Source organism: Caloenas nicobarica, chromosome 2, assembly GCF_036013445.1.
Source record: "Caloenas nicobarica isolate bCalNic1 chromosome 2, bCalNic1.hap1, whole genome shotgun sequence".
NCBI classification, from domain to species: domain Eukaryota; kingdom Metazoa; phylum Chordata; class Aves; order Columbiformes; family Columbidae; genus Caloenas; species Caloenas nicobarica.
This window is the reverse complement of record NC_088246.1, coordinates 75,469,957-75,489,521: the sequence shown is the minus strand read 5'-3', so window position 1 is coordinate 75,489,521 and position 19,565 is coordinate 75,469,957. Positions and strand designations below refer to the sequence as shown.

Below are 19,565 nucleotides of genomic sequence, written 5' to 3'. Positions count from 1 at the left end.
TTGTTACCAGTAACATTGTAGGTATTTGGAGGGTATAAACCAATTCAAAGTAACTTTGGGAAAGTTAGCTGGATTATAGTTTGGCTAGTTGCTAAATCACGCTCATTTGTTGTGGTTTGATTTCAGCACATGATTTTCCTCACTTATATGTATAAACTATAGCTTGTGTTAGCACAGTGTGACTCTTCCATCATATTTTAGTGGCTAGATCACTTACAAGGTTAAAACTAAGAGACCTGGGTTTCTGTCTCTAAGAAATAATGAGACTATAAGACTATATAAGTACTGACACAAAATATCCATCTAGTTCAGCATCCTCATTCCTATCACGAGTCTGTAATATCTTACTGTAGAGGGAAAAATGGGAAAGATGGCACAGTGATAATCACTGCAAGCTTCAGTGGCTGGTTTTGTTGGGACCAAGGTATATTTCAGCCTTAGTTATAAAATGCCAGCAACATCACCTGAGCTCCCCAGATGTTCAGATGACACAAAATTGGGGGGAGCTGTTGACACTCTTGAGGACAGAGAGGCCCTGCAGAGGGATCTGGACAAATTGGAGAACTGGGCAATCACCAACCACATGAAGTTCAACAAGGGCAAGTGCCGGATTTTGCACCTGGGACATGGCAACCCTGGATGCACATATACACTGGGGGATGAGATGCTGGAGAGCAGCTCTGCAGAGAGGGATCTGGGGGTTCTGGTGGACAGCAAGTTGAACATGAGCCAACAGTGTGTCCCTGGCAGCCAAGATGGTCAACTGTGTCCTGGGTGCATCAAGCACAGCATTGCCAGCCGGGCAGGGAGGTGATTGTCCCGCTCTGCTCTGCACTGGTGCGGCCTCACCTGGAGCCCTGTGTGCAGCTCTGGGCAACACAGGATAAAAAGGATATAAAGCTACTGGAGAGTGTCCAGAAGAGGGATACGAAGTTGGTGAAGGGTTTGGAGGGGAAGCCGTATGAGGAGCGGCTAAAGTCACTCGATTTGTTCAGCTTGGAGATGTGGAGACTGAGGGGAGACCTCATGGGGCTGCAGCTGCCTCACAAGGGGAGGAGGAGGGGCAGGCTCTGAGCTCTTCTCTCTGGTGACCAATAACAGAACCCAAGGGAATGGCAGGAAGATGTGCCAGGGGGGGTTCAGGTTGGACATGAGGAAAAGGTTCTTCCCCCAGAGGGTGGTGGAGCACTGGAACAGGCTCCCCAGGGAGGTGTCACGGCCCCAAGCCTGACAGTGTTCAAGAAGAGACTGGACAACACCCTCAGACACATGGTGTGAACTGTGGGGTTGTCCTGTGCAGGGGCAGGAGTCAATGATCCTTGTGGGTCCCTTCCAACTCAGGATATTCTATGACTCTATGATTCAGAGCCCACCTTAATTCCCTGTGCACATCTGCCAGAGGGTCACAGCTGCAGGCTTGGGCAAAGGTGGGCACATCTGGGGGCAGGGCGATGTTGTGTGTTTCTGTTGATTCTGGCAGAGCACAGTGTCAGCAGGAGTGTGGTATGATTGCCAGGTCGCTCACTTGTGTTAGCAGAATTGTGCACCAGGCTAAACTTTTATAATTTCTCTTCAGACATTGTTTCTAAACACTCACTAGGGTCTTGTTCGAATGGTATAGTGTAAGACATTTGTAGAAGTCTTCTCTGAGTCGTAACCACACTGTTACTGAACACAGTAAAGTATTAACTTTAATTTTCAGAACACCAACTCTGAGTAAAATCTAAAGGTATCAGCAGTGTTCGCTCTAGATATCTGCAAAGTCTTTGGTAGAAACTTCATATGCTTAAGGCCTGTATCCCAAAATAAGGTCTAGCTAACTACTTTGTGTGAGTAAGGTCCTGGTCTAGAAAACTTAAGAGAGAGGAATATGGCAACAGAATAAAACAAATTATAATATCAAATTCCATGAATGAATCTCATTATTTGAAATTAATACTGGTTTGTGAGTCTAAGTATAAAGCATAGTAGATTGTATTGGAGTATAATCTTTCTAAAATTAGGAAGATTGATGGAAAACTTTTCCTTAAAGAGAAAAAAATCTGAGATTATTTTTTTTTTGCGATGTAGGCTTTTTGCCATACTGTAACTCTATACTATAACTCTTAGGTAGCCCCTCATGTTTTCAAGGCTGGCACATTTTTTTTTCTACCTTGTTTGGGACACAGATAAGGACCAAACTTGATCTTTGATTAATAGTGCTTTCTAAGAACAAAGAAAGTAAGTAGAAGCAATGATGTTTACATCAGCTTGAGAATCTTGAACTTTTGCTCTTAGTGTACTTTTCTGTGGAACTAGATCATAAATATAGTTATTTTTTGTTGAGTGAGCATTTCCAGCTAAATGATTTCTAATGCTTCCTGAAGTGAAACCTTAGACCCTCTTCTCCTGGAAGACCAAGGTGTCTGTCTGTAGGAACAGCTCACCACTGTGCTTTGCAGCTGAAGGAAAAACTACATGTCCAAACATTCCCAAGGGCAACGGAAGTTTTAAATTAGTGCAGTTTTAGAGGAGTCAATCAATTTTCACTTATGATACAGTAAGGTCAGAAGTTTCAAAGTTAAAATTTAAACTGTCGGTGCACACCAGGTTTTCTATCGTGTACATACCTAGCTAGGGAAGGTTAAAGCCCAGCTTACAAATTGTTTTCAAAATTGTTCTTCCCTTTGTCTGGTTCATATGCTCCATGTTATGGACTTTGTGTTTTGGTTTGAGTATACAAACAGAGGGTATGTGTTGAGTGGGAGAGTAAAGAACACTTGATCTCTATTTCATTTTAATTTAGAATAAGCATCCATAAGACAATGTAATCCAGAAGTCTAGGATAAGCTCATTATCATATGACTTTTGAGAGGCATGATTTCCATAAAATTAACATTGGAAAAAGCCTTATTTTTACTTAGGTCATCAAGGAATGATGATCAATAACAATAAAGATATTTTTCCAAGATGCCGATGGCAAATAAGGTGGCATCCTGTTTCAAAAGATCCATCAGTGTTTCAGGTTCTATTTCACTCGTGTTAGAGGCACCTCTTTTGTATCAGGGCAGCTCCTTAATTGATTTGTTTTTCCTCTCTCCCACGTTGTACTCACCAGATCTCCTGAGAGTTGTGTTTATTTAGTTAAAATGCCCAAGAATAAAATATTAGATTCTGAATGAGAAGATGGAAATTATTGTATTTAAGGATGCTTCTTTAAGATGTAACATTGTAGGAGTGTTAAAACATGGAAGCCAGTGCATCAAGCAGTTGTTGATTTGACAGCTTATGTCCATGACAACAGAACCCCAATAGATTACAACTTCACAAATCTTTAAAACCACACAAAGATAGTCTTGTTCTTTTTTCATCAGCAGGATACAGGTGTCATAATTGTATGCAAATCATGCCATGCTTCTGTACTTTCTTATCAGTAAAGTTTTAATAGCAGGGTTGTTTGTCTTTTACTGGATTTTTTTTTTTAATGTTTATTGAGATAAATCATTAAAACACCTTATCTTTAAAATCAATTCCTTACAAGGATCAATTTCAATTTTAAGTTCAGTTTCGCCCTGAAACTGGTGCAATGCAGAACAAGCATATTGAATAAGATGGTATTTTGGAGGTTATCTCTGCTGCCATTAGTGGCAACACATGAATTTAGTGAGGAGATAGAATGAGTACTAGGATGTCATATGGTTTCTGTGCCCACAAATGTTAGGTCTTGATCCACTCCTAGTGAGAGATGGAACTTCACTGTTATTCAGTTATACATACTACTATGTTATTTATTTTCTTCCATTTATCCAGATTAAATTGTTTGTTATGCTCTAGTTCTTCATACCCTTGGATACTCGTGAAAAGCAATGAATGATCGACAGCTGTCAGTTAAATTACAGTTAAAATAGTGTGGCGTAAAGTTTTTTTTTCAGTGCAAGTCAAGATCTTAGTTAATAATTCTTTACTGGTATTGGTCTGTAAAATGGGAAGTTCCTGTCTTTATTGTTGTGTGTTATTTGAATATTATCCAGTATTAATTGAATTATTCAATATTAAAGTCCTTACTCAAGTAATTACAACCTAGTTTATTCTAAAGAATTTAATCCTCTGTGCTTGAACATATATATCTCTAATCAAAGCTATTAAATGTAACAAAACTGATTCCTTGCATTCACACCAAATAATTTTATTTATTATGACATTCTTATTGTCAAGTAAAAATAATGTCCTTTGGGGTTTTTGTTTGTTCATGATGGACATCTTCATAAACAATGGGAATTAATAAGAGTCATTATTCTCACATATATATATATATATATATAGGTTTATTATTTCCATTAGTAAAATAATGCTTTATTTGTCTCTTTTTAATTTTTCTTCTGTACACTTGTTTATATATATGAAGCTTGAACTAAGATGTGAATAGAAGTGATTAATTTTGGGGAAGGAACTTTATATTTTTATATACTAAATAAAGTCTTAAAGTATACTGAGACAGTGAATTGTGAGAAGAGGAGGAAGAAAGTAATGATTGGACAGTGGAATCGTGTGGTAATTTTATATTCTGCTTTTCTCTAAATGAATGCTCCATTTGTCCCTTTTGACAAATGTTTGAGCTCTACCTTCCCAGTGTCTTACCAATACCTGCATCTCTTGTTTTCAGTCAAATTACAAGAAAAATCTTTTTCCATCCAATCTGTTCAGAAAAGGACACTTTCAGTGTGGAATCAGTTGTCTATTGACTGTGAAGTAGGATTGATTTTTGTTTTTCTGAGTAAGAAACTGGAACTTTGTTATGTAGTAGGAAGAAAGGCATATCCTTCTGGAACTTCCCTATCTTTTGTAGAAAGATGGGTACGTAGGGGCTGGTGGGAGAAAATGGAGGACCTCATCATTAGGAAACCCAAATCCTGTCTTAAAAAATGTAATTCTCTCTTTCCTCTGTCATAGTTAGTTTAGGACTGAGCATATCACTCAGACCGAATATTTTAGAGATGATTGCTAATCATGTGCTCATCTCCCTGACAAAGTTTGAATTGTTGAACCAATGCACAAGCAGGATAAAGCCTTCCCCCCCGCCCCCCATCCAAGTAAATATTGTCAGAACATCTTAAAATGAAGTAGAGCAGGCTAATTGGGTCTTACAACTACAAGCACAAGCTACAGACAAACCTGTCTCCCTTTTATGTTAGTTTTGGTGTGTTTTCTTTGGTTTTGTGGGGCTAACTGCAGAGGTATTAAGCTACCATGCAGTGTTGTCTTCAGTCTTGTCTGTAATCAGTGATGAGAGTCATCCAGAAGGCCATTCAGACCATCTAAGTGAAATTCCTCTAGAAGGTCATCAGAATGGCAACTTCATCCCCTTCCTCTACAAAGAGGTATAGAAAGGCTACTCAGGTTAATTTAGTCAGTTCAGTTAAATATACTTAAATGTGACCTCCTAAGCACTGAGGTATTTTTTCCTTTTTCTACTGTCTTCTGAACCTAATGCAGAATAATACCCAACTTATCATTCATTACGGGCCTTCCCTTGGGACTGTAAACTGTGTTAGTAGGTGAATGTTGTTGAGGGATTGTGCTGTTGAAGTATAAAGTGTTTAGGCACAGCTCTGACCTACTGTGGTGTAAGTTGTTGTCTGAGTGACAGTAACCGATCAAGTTGTATTTTTAAACCATAATAGTTGTATTTTACTTCAGTTTACCTTAAATCTCAGCAGGTGTTTGGGTGGCAGTGCTTTATAATTGACTTCAGCAGGTCTTTCCTCTGACCACTCAGCTGTTCCTTCTGTTGAGCCACAATGGCAGCTTGGCCATGTGTTAAGAGGATTGGAAAATCGATCTGGCATAATTAAAAGCAAGCAAGCAAACAAAAAACCCTAGCTCCAAACATGTTTATTGGGTTGAATGGGTTCCTCAGTCTGGGTCAGTGCATAGCCATACACATATGTGCCAGGATGACGAAGCAGGTGTGGAAGGTCATTGGAGCTGTCGGGCCACCAAGTGATGTCCACAGGAGAACAGCCTCAGTGAGCAAGCCCTGAGACCGGCAGAAGGAATTTGTGTGCCCTATCAGGGCATTTGTGTCAATTTTCCTCTCTTAATGTTTCTTTGAGTGGCCTGGTGTTTAAAAGTTAGTTTTGAAACATACTAATTATCCAGGAAGGAGAGTATCTATCCCTTGTTCACTTTCAACTCTGAGGGGCTCTGTTCTCTGCAGCTTAAGCAAATTTAAGTGCTGTGGGCCTTGCTTGCCACCACTGCCTTCTCCCGCAAGTCACTCGTTCTTTCCCCTTCCTTTGCACCGACACAGATTTGTGTCCCTGTTTAGCTGAAGGCTGTCCGCTTGGTTTGTAGAATGAGTTTTCAGGCGGTTTTCTGACTGACCTAGGTTAAAATCCAAGAGGTGCCACTTCAAGTAAAGGAGCAGAAATATATGGCATGGTTGAAGTGAGACAGGACAAAATATTGGGTAAATGTGGTGGGATGGTTGCAAAAATGACTTTGCTTTTAAAAATAAATAAATAAGTCAGTCAAGCCGCGTGTTTAATTTTTAGCTGGATCAGCTCACTGGACTGACTTGCAGTGTAGCTGCACAGCTTCTTGCCCTTGGCTTGTGCTGACTCAGAGAGCCGGTGTCCCTGGGCTGCACCCTGAGGTCACACAGCACCAATGCAGCACTGTGCAGGGACGGAGGGAGGAGCAGTGCCCCGAGAAAGTGGCTGCACCAAGTAATGGGGTGAACATGTTTGGAGTAGCAGATGCTGTGCTGTATGGTTTTAGAGGCTGGTTACACTTCCATTTTAATGTGAAAATGGAAAACTTGTGCTTGCAACAATTTGGGATTCCAGTTACTCCTCAGTGCTGCATTAACTGCTATTTATTAACAGTTCCCTGAATTTTACTTTAAGCATAGCAGTTACAAAGCTTCCTGAAACTTTTTGTTACTTCTAGAGAGCCACACGGGTAATGAAAATTCTGTAGCTGTGTAAGGTTATCTTTTCCCTGTCTTCTTCATTATGTTACAATTATGCTCTGATGCTGTTGTGCAAACCCTGTCTTAAACACGAGGGTGACATAAAAGCAAAGTTAAAAGTTTAATTTATTTCTAAGGATTCTGTTTATTCACTGAGTGGGCAGTGGGCAGGGGGCGGGATGGGACAAGGATGCCTCCTTGTAGTTGAGCTTGCTTTAAGCTGCATTTAATTTAAAATGCTGATATCCATAAAGATTACTTTTAGCCCCTTCGACGGAATTGAAGTTCAAAGTATAAGTGCTGTCAGTATCTTTTGGGTAGAAAAACTTACTCCTTAATTACTTTTGGTTTCAGTTTCATGGGCAGGAACAAATTCTTTTCACTTTGAATGTGTTTATGTGAAGGTGGGAAAACTGATAAGGAAAGTAAACTGTGTTGCTCTTTAACTCCTTCAAATATATCAATAAAAATTGGTTAGGAAATAATAATATTTACTAATACTAAAGACTACAAGGCTAGTGCTGTATTGTGGAAAGATTTGGGAACACAGAGGTAGTAATTGAGTGAGAATTTAGAAAGCAGCCAAGCAGTTTAAGTGTGCCAAATCCAATGTTCTCAGTTCTATGTGTGTAGGCCCCTTATTTTGTTTATATTAAGCAAAAGTATTCTGTCAATTATTTAGTTGTAGCTAATACTTAAGAAATGTATTATTTCTAAATGTTAACTATGATGACAAAAAGACTAGGCTATGTATTCAGCATTTAAAAGACTATTTTCTTTTATTAAAAATATTTAATATGCTTATTATAAATGTAGTCTGCATTTGTATGCAGTTTGAGAACATGAAATAGATTAAAATATTGGTTATTTCAGGGGCGTAGCACACAAAAATTAAGATTGTGTGAATGTATATTCAGATGACTCATTGTTTTAACAGGTGCATGTAGCAAAAAGTTTAAAAGCTATATTTTGCTTCTAGACCAGTACAATGTAATGTCATTGCCAGCCATTGGCATTGGTATTTCATTTAGTTAAAAAAAAAAAAAGTACAAAACAAGATTACAGTCAGTTCAAAAAAGTTCTGTTGATCATTGTCTGGAAACTCAATCCAATATATTCAAATTTATTTACTTGCCAACAAAGTATTTGAATCAAAACAAAAACCAAACCATGAACACTTTTGACTACTTATGTGAAAATTACTAAGTCAAACAGACTTCTACTGTGCCAGTTTTTATTGAGTGCCACACTTTATTATTAAGAGCAGAATCAAATTATAAAATGAGGCCATTTTTATTACCCCTTCCATTTTTTCTCTATGGTTCAATTCTGACATTGTTTTAACAGCTAGCCTGACCTAGGCATTGTTGTTTTTACACCCAGAAAGCACAGATTAAAACATTACATTCTATTTTTAATTATTCACAACATAAAAGCAACTAAACAAAGTGTACATTTAAGGATGGAAAGCTGCCTCAGAAAGTCCTGTAAGGTCTGAACGTTCTTTTTATAGAGATAAAGGCACATTTTCCTGGGATTTAGGTGGCAGAGGAATCTTTCGTTAAATGTCTAGATGCAAAGAAACTATGCATTGTTGTTTCAGAGTGATTACATTAGGTGATCTTTAATAAAATTTTCTTGGAATTTCTAATATGTGCAGGTCATTCACCATACTTTTCTGAGAGTAAGAAATTTTGTTCTGTCCAATTTTACTCTTCTGACAAAAAAGAAATAAGATTACTTCCATGAAAACAATCAGCACTGATAGATATGACTGCTTATTTGAATCTGCTCTATCCAGTACAGGCCTTGCTAATAATAAATAATCACTTTTTTCTACAAGGATGACTTCCTAAAAGTAGTGCAATACAGATTTTGCTGGAAATATAAAGAAAACAATTTTGTCTCAATGTTATATTACTTAAAAATAAAAGTTATCCAGGGGATTTGTAACTCTTACAATGAAGAGTCGTTAGGAATAGGTATGACACTGTCATAGCGTAGTAAGGCAGAAGTGAAGATTCAAATGGATGAAGATTCAGAGAAAGTGCCATGAGCAGTAGTGGCTATTAGCTGTCGCAATGAAAAGACCATTTGTAGTAGATTATACAGACCCTAATCAGAAACCTTCTATCAATGGGGTTAAGAACGATATGAAAATTCTCTTATTTATTGAGAGCCAAAAAATGCTGGTAGTGACATGTGTCTACTAGATAGGGACAATAAGTTGAGAAGAGACTGCAAAAAATGTTGTTCTATGATTCTTTAAAAAAACTTGCTGTGAGTTAAAATACTGTTGTTCTCTGGCCAAAATCTGGATGTTGTGTTCACAATTTACAGTGACTTCCAAAAAATATTTCTTTATTCTAATAGAAACAAACAAATCTGATTTTTTTCTTTAGTCTACAATAGTCAGGATTTAAAACAAACCAACCATCCCAACCAACTGAAGATATTTAAGGTATTAGGTTTTGTATTTTGTTTTGTTTTAATTTTAATTGTTGTAGAACTGTAAATGAGATAGGATAGGCCAGGATATAACATAAATACTAGACTGGACAGGTTGCTAATGATCACAGAAAGGACTATGGAAACGCTGAAATGAGAATCGCTTAGCAGAAAATTGAAGAAAGCAGAGTCACCGCTTGCCCAACTGTTCATGACGATTAGAACATATCTGTTTTTATTTATTCTGAAGCTGAAAGTATTTCGGTCAACAAATATATTCATGCAGGTATAGTAAGCTTTCATAAGGCACCTGATGCAGTATTGCATGGCATTCTGATTTTTAAAACACAGTTCTTTGCTAAGTCAACATGGCCCATATTAAGTACATTTCAAACTGGCTAATTGACAGATCATAAAGCAGTAATAGATCAAGGACGTTCATGTTGGATTTCATAGAAGTTTTTCACAGCCCATTGGTTTGAGGATTTGGATAATGAACTGGAGGAAAATATAATATAATCTCTGATAAAATGCATACGTGCAAAAAATTGATGGATTGATAACTGTGATTGATAACTGTACTTAGTTAATGGGGATCATTTCAACATATGTTAATATAGCTAAATACATCTGTCTAGACAGTAAGATCATACATGTAGGATGGAAAGTAATACTTTGGAAAAAAGCAATTCAGTGATTGATACAGTAGCTAAAATACACAGTGTGCTCCCTTCCTATGGATATACGGGATCTCAAGTGGAATTAAGTGTACTTTTGTTTTGCTGTGTAGCTGTAGTGAGACAACGTTAGAAAATTACATCCTGTTTGAGTTTAAAATGAAAAAAAATACCAAAACCAACAACAAATCTTACAAAACTTAAAAAGATTCAGAAAAACATGTCAAAGGCAATTGAAAACCTTAAAAACAAGTAAGTGAACAAATGCTTCTGTATCGTAAGAACCTGGAGAAGGTCACTCTGTTTAGTTTAGCAAATGGAAGTTCGAGAAGTGCCTGGCCTGTAAGTACTTATATGGGGCAAATATTTCAGAAGAAAGAGTCCTTTAGGTATAGTAGGCAATGGTATGAGAAAATACAGGAGCTGAAAACTGAACTCAGTTGTTTTTCTTCTAGAAATATAATAAATTTAATACTGAAGGCAGTTATCTATAGGAACAGTTTATTTAAGGATGTTCTGGATATGTCAGCAATAAAAAGCTGTGAACTTTTCCAAAAAGATGCCTTTAGCTCAAGCGCAATATGATGGCTTGATGCAGGAATTTTGGAGTGAAATTATCTCTTTTACAGGAAGGCAAAATAAATGATCGTCATTCGCTAAAATCTGTGAGTTTGGATAATACACAGGTCATCCACAAAATCTGACAAAGGTGTTTTCAGCATCAAAGGCACCCTGTACTCAGCTGTAACGTATCTGTATTTCTGAAGGGAAGGCTGAAAACAGAAGTGGGGAGTGGATATAATTAAGAAGAGTTTAAATTTTAGTATACATGTACAGGGGAATTAAGTATGAGATTTATTAAATCAAAATAAGTAATCATCCAAGCAATACATACGTGTTCTATGTAGCATTTTGAAAGATTTTTACATGATAATTGTGTGAATTAGCAACGAGCTGGGAACAATACCCTGCGATTTGTTAAAGGAGAGACAATAAAGTTCTTCTAGACAGGAAAGAATCTACATTGTTAACAGATGACCTGTAAGTTCAGCTCATTGAAAAGGCAAATATTTTGACCAGGAGAATAATTCTTCCTGTGGAGCAGTATGACTTGCCGTGCTTAAGCCATACAGCTATTTTTAACCATGTCACAGCTATTGAGCTTAGTCTTCAACTTACTTCATAAACAGTGTAAAAAAGACTAAGTAGGTCTTTCTCTTTGATGAATGTAGAGGTGAATATGTCAGAATCCCTTTTTGTTGCAGTTCTTGTTTATTTTGTGTAATTTCTATGGCCTTTTAACAGTTCAGATGTAGATTTCTGTCTCTTGTCATCATTATCTGCCAGGTCCTGTTTTGTTAAACTCCAGCAGCACTGTTGCATCGGAGTAACAGAGGGCAAAATCTAGAGTTACATGTGGAATGGAGGTTGTTATGATCAAGAGGAAAAAAAAAAAGTTAAGACTCTGTATAAAATCCTGATTTCTGCAAATGGCACAGATAGAGTTTTCCAAAAGTTGGTTCTTGAACACATCTGTGGCTTAAAATACAGTTTTACAGTAGAATTTGAGTTCAATGTGTTGCTTTTCAGCTTGTCTGGATTCTTTCAGATGTTTGACTTGAGCATCTGAAATATTTGTCAGAAAATCTTTAATTTGATTTCCTGAATTCTGGGGTTAATATTTTTAATTATCTTGCACTTTAACTCTGAATGATAATGTATTTTTTCTGTTTGGATAATGATTTTGTTTACTATGATAAAGGTCTCTCAATTCCCTTAGTGCTTTCTAGGACTAAAGTTGTGCTTAAATTATGTCTTGCAAGGGAAGATTCTTCAGTTCACAAGATGTGTTAGTAATTATGATCTTATTGAAAATTATTTGAAGGAATGGAATGATGTTTTCAAGACCTATGTTTATCTTAGATTTAACATATCTCAGTTGTCAAAGGTGGTATGATGGTAAATGATACATCAAGGAAAATCCATTTTAACTTTAAAACTCTGCATCACTTAGTAGACAGGCTTATGTATCCAGGTAGTTCTTTGTTGCAATCTCTGCATATTATTTTGTGATATGCCTCTTGAGATCATGTATCTCTAAATCTAAATTCTATATGATTTATTTGGGACATGCTATAGAGTTTATGCTTACTCTGTGTATGTACATAAGTGTGTACTGCATCCTTTGGGAAGAAAACAAACATCTTACCTCGTTAATTACCATGCCCTTCCTTGTAATGTGGCTTTAGCTTCTCACACTTTTTAGGAAAGCATGACCCAAATAGGAGAAACAACTATAAATTGCGCCGAGTGCAAAGTTCTGTGAATTGGTTCCTTTTCCACTTTTTCAATTAGTGAGTATAATCACTGTACCTATCTAAATGATGAAATTTGGTCAGCCCTGATCTTTTCTTTCTTCTCTCCACCACATCCCTGCACCTATGCTAATGGGTTCGTGGAAAAATGGAAGGCAGGCACTATGCAGTAAAGTTCATGATAACTTGCTTGATGATTTGGTGGCAGGCTGAGAGCAGACAAGAATACCTTTGAATTTTATTCATGGAAATGAACCATGAAGCGTACCCAAGCACATAAACTTTCCTTATGTTAGGGCACATTATGGTAGTTCACCATAATTTTTAAAATAACCAGTTCGACACTTTTTAGAAGGACCATTTGACTGATTAAAAAAACCCAAAAACCCCCAGATATAATTACTTTTGCTTGCACGATAGAGATGTGTGTGTACAAACAAACCATGTTAGCCCCTTGTTCATATGTACTGGATAAATCACATAAAACTCTTGCACTCCTGCAAAGAGGGGGATTGTGAGCTCTCCTGGGCAAGGGCTATGCCTGAGCATCTTTTTTTTTCTTTATAGATTTTATACCACATCGTATAAAGACTGTTACTTACGTCACTAATTCAAACACTCTAGACTGAGGAAATGCCAGATATATGGTTGCCTGTGAGAATCCTCCTTCTTCTTATCTAATTTGTGTGCAGACTGGATCACAGGTCCTGTGGTCAGGGAAAAAAACCTGTTTGCAGTCGTAATTAAAAGAGAACTAGAAGGTGCACAGCTAATCTACCCTTTCCGATGAATTCAGTGGGAAGGAGTACTTCCCCTTCAGTGCTCCCAGGAGGGAAGCGTAAGCCATGAGCACAAACCATGGTACTGACATGTTTAGGTGACATGTTTATCCTTATTCTCAAGGACTAGAGATTCCCATGTATTTCCAAGGAAATGTATGTTGATATCCTGCCTTCCCCACTGGCCTCCTCAGCTAGGTGTTCCCTCTACCAACACTGGCACTCAGGATTTCACACAGAGTCAGTGTAGGGAGTTTATTCATCTGAAAATTCTTCTTCCTCACAACCTCCCACTTTTTATTTTTTCTCCTGTTTTGCTTAATAAAGTTAGTTTGAGGCCAGATTTGCTTCACGAACAGGTTCCCTTTAAATTTTGGCAACACTATGAGCATTACTTTAAGGAGCTGTGGAAAAGCATCCTTGGACACTTCAATCTGCTAAACTTCAGAAGCTGCTGGCATTTTTGGATTTGTTATCATTTCTCAAAAAGACTGCCATTGTAAGGAAACTTTAAATATAGCGTTATTTGACTACCAAATACCTTTAATGTAGCATGCAAAATTTTATTAAAGAGAATTATAACCTTGTAGCTGAAATACCAATGCTTTTTGTATTTGTAGTTGAAAGCATCTAGAATGAATTTGTTAATTAAAAACTTGAGTCGTATCTACTTAAAACAAAATTGCAAAGCCCAAATTCTTGATCTGGAAGTTAAACCCCAAAATTTCTGGAAATTTATTAACTAAGACTGCCTGTTGTTTTATGACAAACGAGTACAGAGTCAAATTTTGGGTTTCTTGTAAAATTTGCTCCTTATTCTTTCTTGTTCAATAATTTTGTTTACTTGGAAAGCATATGAGGAGCTGATGATTTTGCTGATTTATTTTCTCCTTTGGAAAATGAGTAAAATTATGGGGTAGGGAGAGTACTTCTAATGAGCATTTTTCGGTTCCCATCAATAACTATTCTGATTATCATCCCTATAAATGTCATACCCAGCTGTGTAGGTAAGGAGTTAATATTTTTTTCCATACCATCAAAACTATCATTCATAATAACAATTTTCTTTTTCTTTGTCTACATGGATTCCAGTTAGTGCGTTTGACTATGCACACAGAATCAATTTTCTGGGCTCTTGCCTGCTTCCCAGAAGCCGTTGCTTTTTCCCACTTGAATTAAAGAGTACCTTTTTAAAAAGAGAATAATATGTTTCCTGTCCATGTAGCTTCTCTTGCTGCCTCTTATGAGGCTTAGAAAATAATGGCAACCTGCCTTCAATGTATATATTTACAGTCCTCTTTCAGCAGTAGCTTTGTGAATGGAAGAGCAAGTCCACCCCAAAGCGTTCATCACTGCCCTCCACTGGGGGTTACTGCCCTCTCTGGTCTGCTAGCTGAGCTGCTCATGGGAGCTCTCCCTAATCCAATTCGGTCAAATAGAGCCATGTTAGGAAAGATTTGTTGTTTAAATTACTTAAGCTGATCTAGCTTATTTTGAGTGACATGTTTAGGAAGTTCTTATATACGCAGCTCAGCCAGAAGATTTGAGAATTGGTAACCATCAGCAGGATGTGATGATAAGCTGGGAGCATGGGTGGCAAGGAGCAGGTCTTTCCTGTCTGTGACCAAACCGGTTGACATAAGCTCATCTACAGCCTGAAATCTGGGTACCTGCTTTTCTTCATGGAACATTATCAAGTTTTTGGGGCCATTCGAAAAGATGACTGCCAACACCAGCTCCTCTCTGCGTGTTCCCGTGAGCCACAGTTTCAACCAGAACCCCCTAGAGTGTATTGGCCAAGAGGCTTTGATTGTCCACTTTTGAATGACTCCGGCCAGCATTGTTTCACAGTTGAACTAAAGTGCAGGTCTCCCTCTGGTGCCTACTTTGTAAAAGCACAAGATTTTATAATTGGGCTGAACAACTGAAAACCAACTGTAGGAAAAGAGAAAGGTCTCTTTGTCCTGGTAATAACAGTTCTGACAGTAGACGAATTTTTTTCTCGTGGTACATACCGCTAATCTACACATAAATTCAGAACTGCGTATTCACTGTCAGCTGCAGCAGTGCTTGTCCTCTGCACCTCTTCTAACAGTAAAATCTTCTATTTTGGGGATGAATTTGTTAGTAGATATATGGAAATAAAACCAGAGGATTTTTGTCAATTTCTAATCTTTTTCACTTCCTTATAAGTTCCTTTTAGCTATTCATTTTGGGAATTACTTGACCACACAAAAATTGGTCTTTCTTATACAACTACAAGTTTTCTGCCTTGATGGGTTTCAAATTGTGATAATCAAGATCTAATTTAAAGCCCTTACCCCACTGATGGAAAGGCTTATACATCAGAACAATAGGAGCACATCACCACACATGTCCCCCCAAAAATGCTAAAAACTGATGTAATCACTGAGGGAGTAATTTTTCATTTAAATCACCTTCCACCTCAGGGCTTCTGCCCACACCAGAGACCCACATTTTACATAATCAGTCCTGCCATTCAGAGCTATCTATGTGTAAATTTTTCTGTTAATATTCCCAAGAACACACAGGGCAAGTGGTTCTCAGAAATATCTTGGTTATGCCATACATCAAAAGAACTCCATGCATTTTGGACTTGGTATCTTTTGGTTGTACTTTGCTGACTTTGGGAACACCTTGACGACTCCTGATATCAGCAGGGAGTTCTCAACCAGCCACAAGTGATGTTTATGACTCAGTCCTGCATGTTGATATTTCTAAAAATAAAAAAGCCCGAAACAACCATTTAGAAATACAGTTCTAGAGAAATATGGGTTAATGTTTCAGACACGTGATTTTCTCATCCTTTGTTGCAAGCCAATGTATGCCTAAAAACTTCCCTGGTAGGAGAAACAAAGCGATAGAAAGGACTGATTTGGACTGCCCCAGCATGAGCAAGGTCAGGTTGATGCTTAGAAATGATAAGCTGAAGGCAGCCCCTCATCAATTTATCTATTATATTTGATACAGTCTTACAGACCAGCAGTCTAATGCTGCATTTGAAGCTTGCCTGGGGGTACCTCTGTGGACAGTGTCCAGCACAACAACCTGCTTAGCTGAGGTTCAGGAGACCTTGTTCTAAAGCAGAGGATGGAGGAACCATGTGCAGCAGGAATTCCTTGTGGGGAGTCCTATTGTCTCATGATGTCCATTGCTGTGTATGCGGGGGCCAAGCTGCTCCCTCTGAAAAGGAGCCAGGTGGGCTTTTGACTTGCTTTGTGCTTTACTGCTCTTTGGAAACTGCAGAGGATGATGATGATCAGGTTATTTGGGGGTTTATATAAGGGCGTGGGTGGTGTTGGCCTTTAGTCTCCCTATATTTCTCTACTCCCTTGATGTAAAACTAGTATTTCTCCATTTGTTAGACTGTAGTTTTTATATGTTTTAAGTCAGTACTGCAGCAGAAATGGTGCGGGGTGAGGTGACGTTTGTTTTCTTGTTTGTTTTTGTTTTTCCCAGTGTGCTCTCTTCTATTGTGCTGGCTCATCTGTTTTTATGGCTGAATGTGAACTAGGTCCAGAAATTCAGCTAAAACATAAATATTATCCTTGTCTGCTACTCAGCAGAATTAGTTCTCCAAATGGGTACAATATGCATCTGCACAACAACTGTGCCGGCACAGAGGAGGGGGAGTAACAGAATGGAACTTCAAGCGAAAGGTGTCCTTTTTCTTTTTAAATTTTAAAAATATTTTTAAAAGGAAGGATGCAACGATGAACAGGTAGCCTGCAAGTTGCCATTAAAAGGCTTCTGTTCATTCTCAGTAAGATGAATTCTCAGCTTGAACATCTGGCTGTAACTGATCTTTTTGTTGTCCTCTTCTACCATATTTTTCTATTTTTTTCATAGAAAACAAAACAAAGTGTTGAAGAAGCTCTTTCACACACTTCCATTTGGCTTTCAAAAGGAGTAAATTGGCCACTAAATGCATTGTAATTGTGGTGCTGTCCAAGGCAGGTCAACGCCCTCTTCTAAGAGCAAATCAGAATACTGGATTACTTTTTTTACTGCTGGCATTTAGTATTTCTTTAAATTCTGCCCTTGAGTTTAGACATCATCTGAAAGACAGACAGTCTTGGTCCCAGTGGTAACAGATCTACCTGGAGAGGTGGCAAAAGATTGCTTGCAAGGCGGTCTTATTTTTTCAATGGCATAAAAATTGTTTTGTCCTGGAGCCCCAGTCATATGCTTTATAAAGCTTCTGAATCTTACTCCTCTATTTCCTTCCCAAGGAAACTTCCTTTCTTCTGATTGTTTTGTCTTTAAGAAGTTGTTTGTTTATAATCTTTCAAGGTGTCTTGCAATCAGAGAAACCCTCTCAAGAATACTGCATTCTCAAAATGCATTCAGTGCTGTGGAGGAATATTGCTCAAAAAGGCTTCATAATCTTCAAATAAAATAAAGAAGGCACTAAAGATTACTGGAAGGTACCTAAATCTCTGTCAGTGCCAGATTATGGGAAAGTTTGGTGAAATATAGTTCTTCATCTACCTGTTCACTCCTGCACTACATCCTTAAGCTGGGAATCACAGTATGGATTGTACTGTGAGGCAAGTAAAGAAAAACATTCTTTTATGTTGAAAACTGAAGTTTAGACCTTAGACCAGCTGTGGAGGGGAGGAGGTGTTCAGAAGAATATATTGCACCACCATAAAGATACTCGCAAATACGCAATAACTTTTCTTGAGAAAAACAACACCTTTCTGGAAGACATTACTTCAAGAAGATGATAATTTCAGTGCTGTCCAGTGCCACTGTAGGAATAATTCTTGATTAGCTTGAGGGAAAAACTAAGTGATGGTATAGAGTTGTTTCTCAAAACAGCCCTTTTCCTCATTTGATTTTTTTCAGAGTTGCTTAAATTCTTTTTACACACATCTTGAGCAGTTGAGTTTTAAATAGACTTCAGTGAAGTCTGAGTGTTACTTGTAGCCTGAGCATATCTACCAGACCACAGCCTTCACTGGGGCTTATGCACATCCTTGATCCTTTTTGAGTCCTGACTGAGTGTAGCCAGGAGCTGACAACTGGATTCTCAAGCCACAGCACTGCCGAGCATCTGCCAGGCAATTGTCTTAACAGCTGAGCTTGTAATGCTGGAGCCCCCTTCCTAATTCCCAGTGTTTTTCCTGGTTTTCCATTTGGCCATTTTACTCCCATCTTGTACTCCAAGTAACTTTCAAATTTGTTATTGCATACAGTGCTAAAAAGCCACCTGCTTGTCTTTTTGATGGAACAACTGTTGTACAGTATTTTCTACGTGCAACCTTTGTACCTTTGCTCTGTTCTAATCCGTGCCTTCATTTTACTTGGCTTCTTTCAAAGGCAGCGTTCCTTCTCTTCTGCTTGAATCTGTATTCACAAACATTATTTCTTTAAGCCTTTATTTAAAAAAAAAAAATCTATTTTTCCACCTTGAGAACTGAACACAGTGAGAGATGCAGAATAGTCTTTTGAATAATGCTCTTTTTCAGTGTACTCTTTATTCTTCCTTTCCATTGACCCTCTCGTCCTCTCTACCCTTTGCCTTTTCTTACTGTATTTTAAATCTTTTGGGGTCAACTATAACTAAGTACTTACCAGCAGTATTTTGAGTAGTTTGGCAGGTGCCAAGCTGAGCATTTTTTTTAGAATTCCTCTGGTGTCACAGTAAGATTTATTTCTGCTGATTTTGATGCATTAACATTGTTGGTAGTCAGCAAAATATCTTGCAAACTGTGTTGGTGTGATTGAGCCACATGACTAAATGTAAAACTCAGTGGTTGAGTATATTTACCTTTGACCCTTTACTCTCACACTAATCTTTAAATAAGAAAGTATATACTGTTGTTGTTAGATCCATTGTACCTGGATCCACCACTAAGGAGTGTTTTTTTGAAACAATTCAGAGTAAAGTAAATGCTAGTGCCTTCCTAATAGTAGGATATACACTTCTGTTTTCTAAAAGAATGCAAAGCCAATCTTGCAACTTTTACTTATGTGGAAAATGCATACTCAGGCAAAGCGTCCTTTAGACTGTGAAAGTGTTTTTTCCAGCCAATTTCTGTTCAAAAAATCGTTTGTTTTCATGTCTGAAACATATATGTATGTAGATATGTAGGCCAGGAGCAGTTACAGAGGCATACATGTATCAGATACACTTCATAATAACACGTGAGAGGAGCATGTGTTGATTCCCCGATCTGAAAATGGTTATCTGAACAAATCCTTGTATACCGTACTTGGGGCTCCTCATGTTCCATAATATACTTCCCTAATTAAGCTGTTCATTTCCTAGATTTTAATAGCTGTCCCCAGCTGTTGTACATTAGCAGATCCCCACTGATCTAAAAAATTGGCTGAAATTGGTTTTTAAATTTAGAATTGGGTCTGA

General features: G+C 37.8%; 1 protein-coding gene across 1 annotated transcript in view; it reads left to right on the top strand.

The window, feature by feature from the left end:
- Positions 1–19,565, top strand: part of CDYL (chromodomain Y like) — a 106,867-nt gene that overhangs the window by 7,749 nt on the left and 79,553 nt on the right. The gene's annotated exons all lie outside the window — the stretch shown is intronic.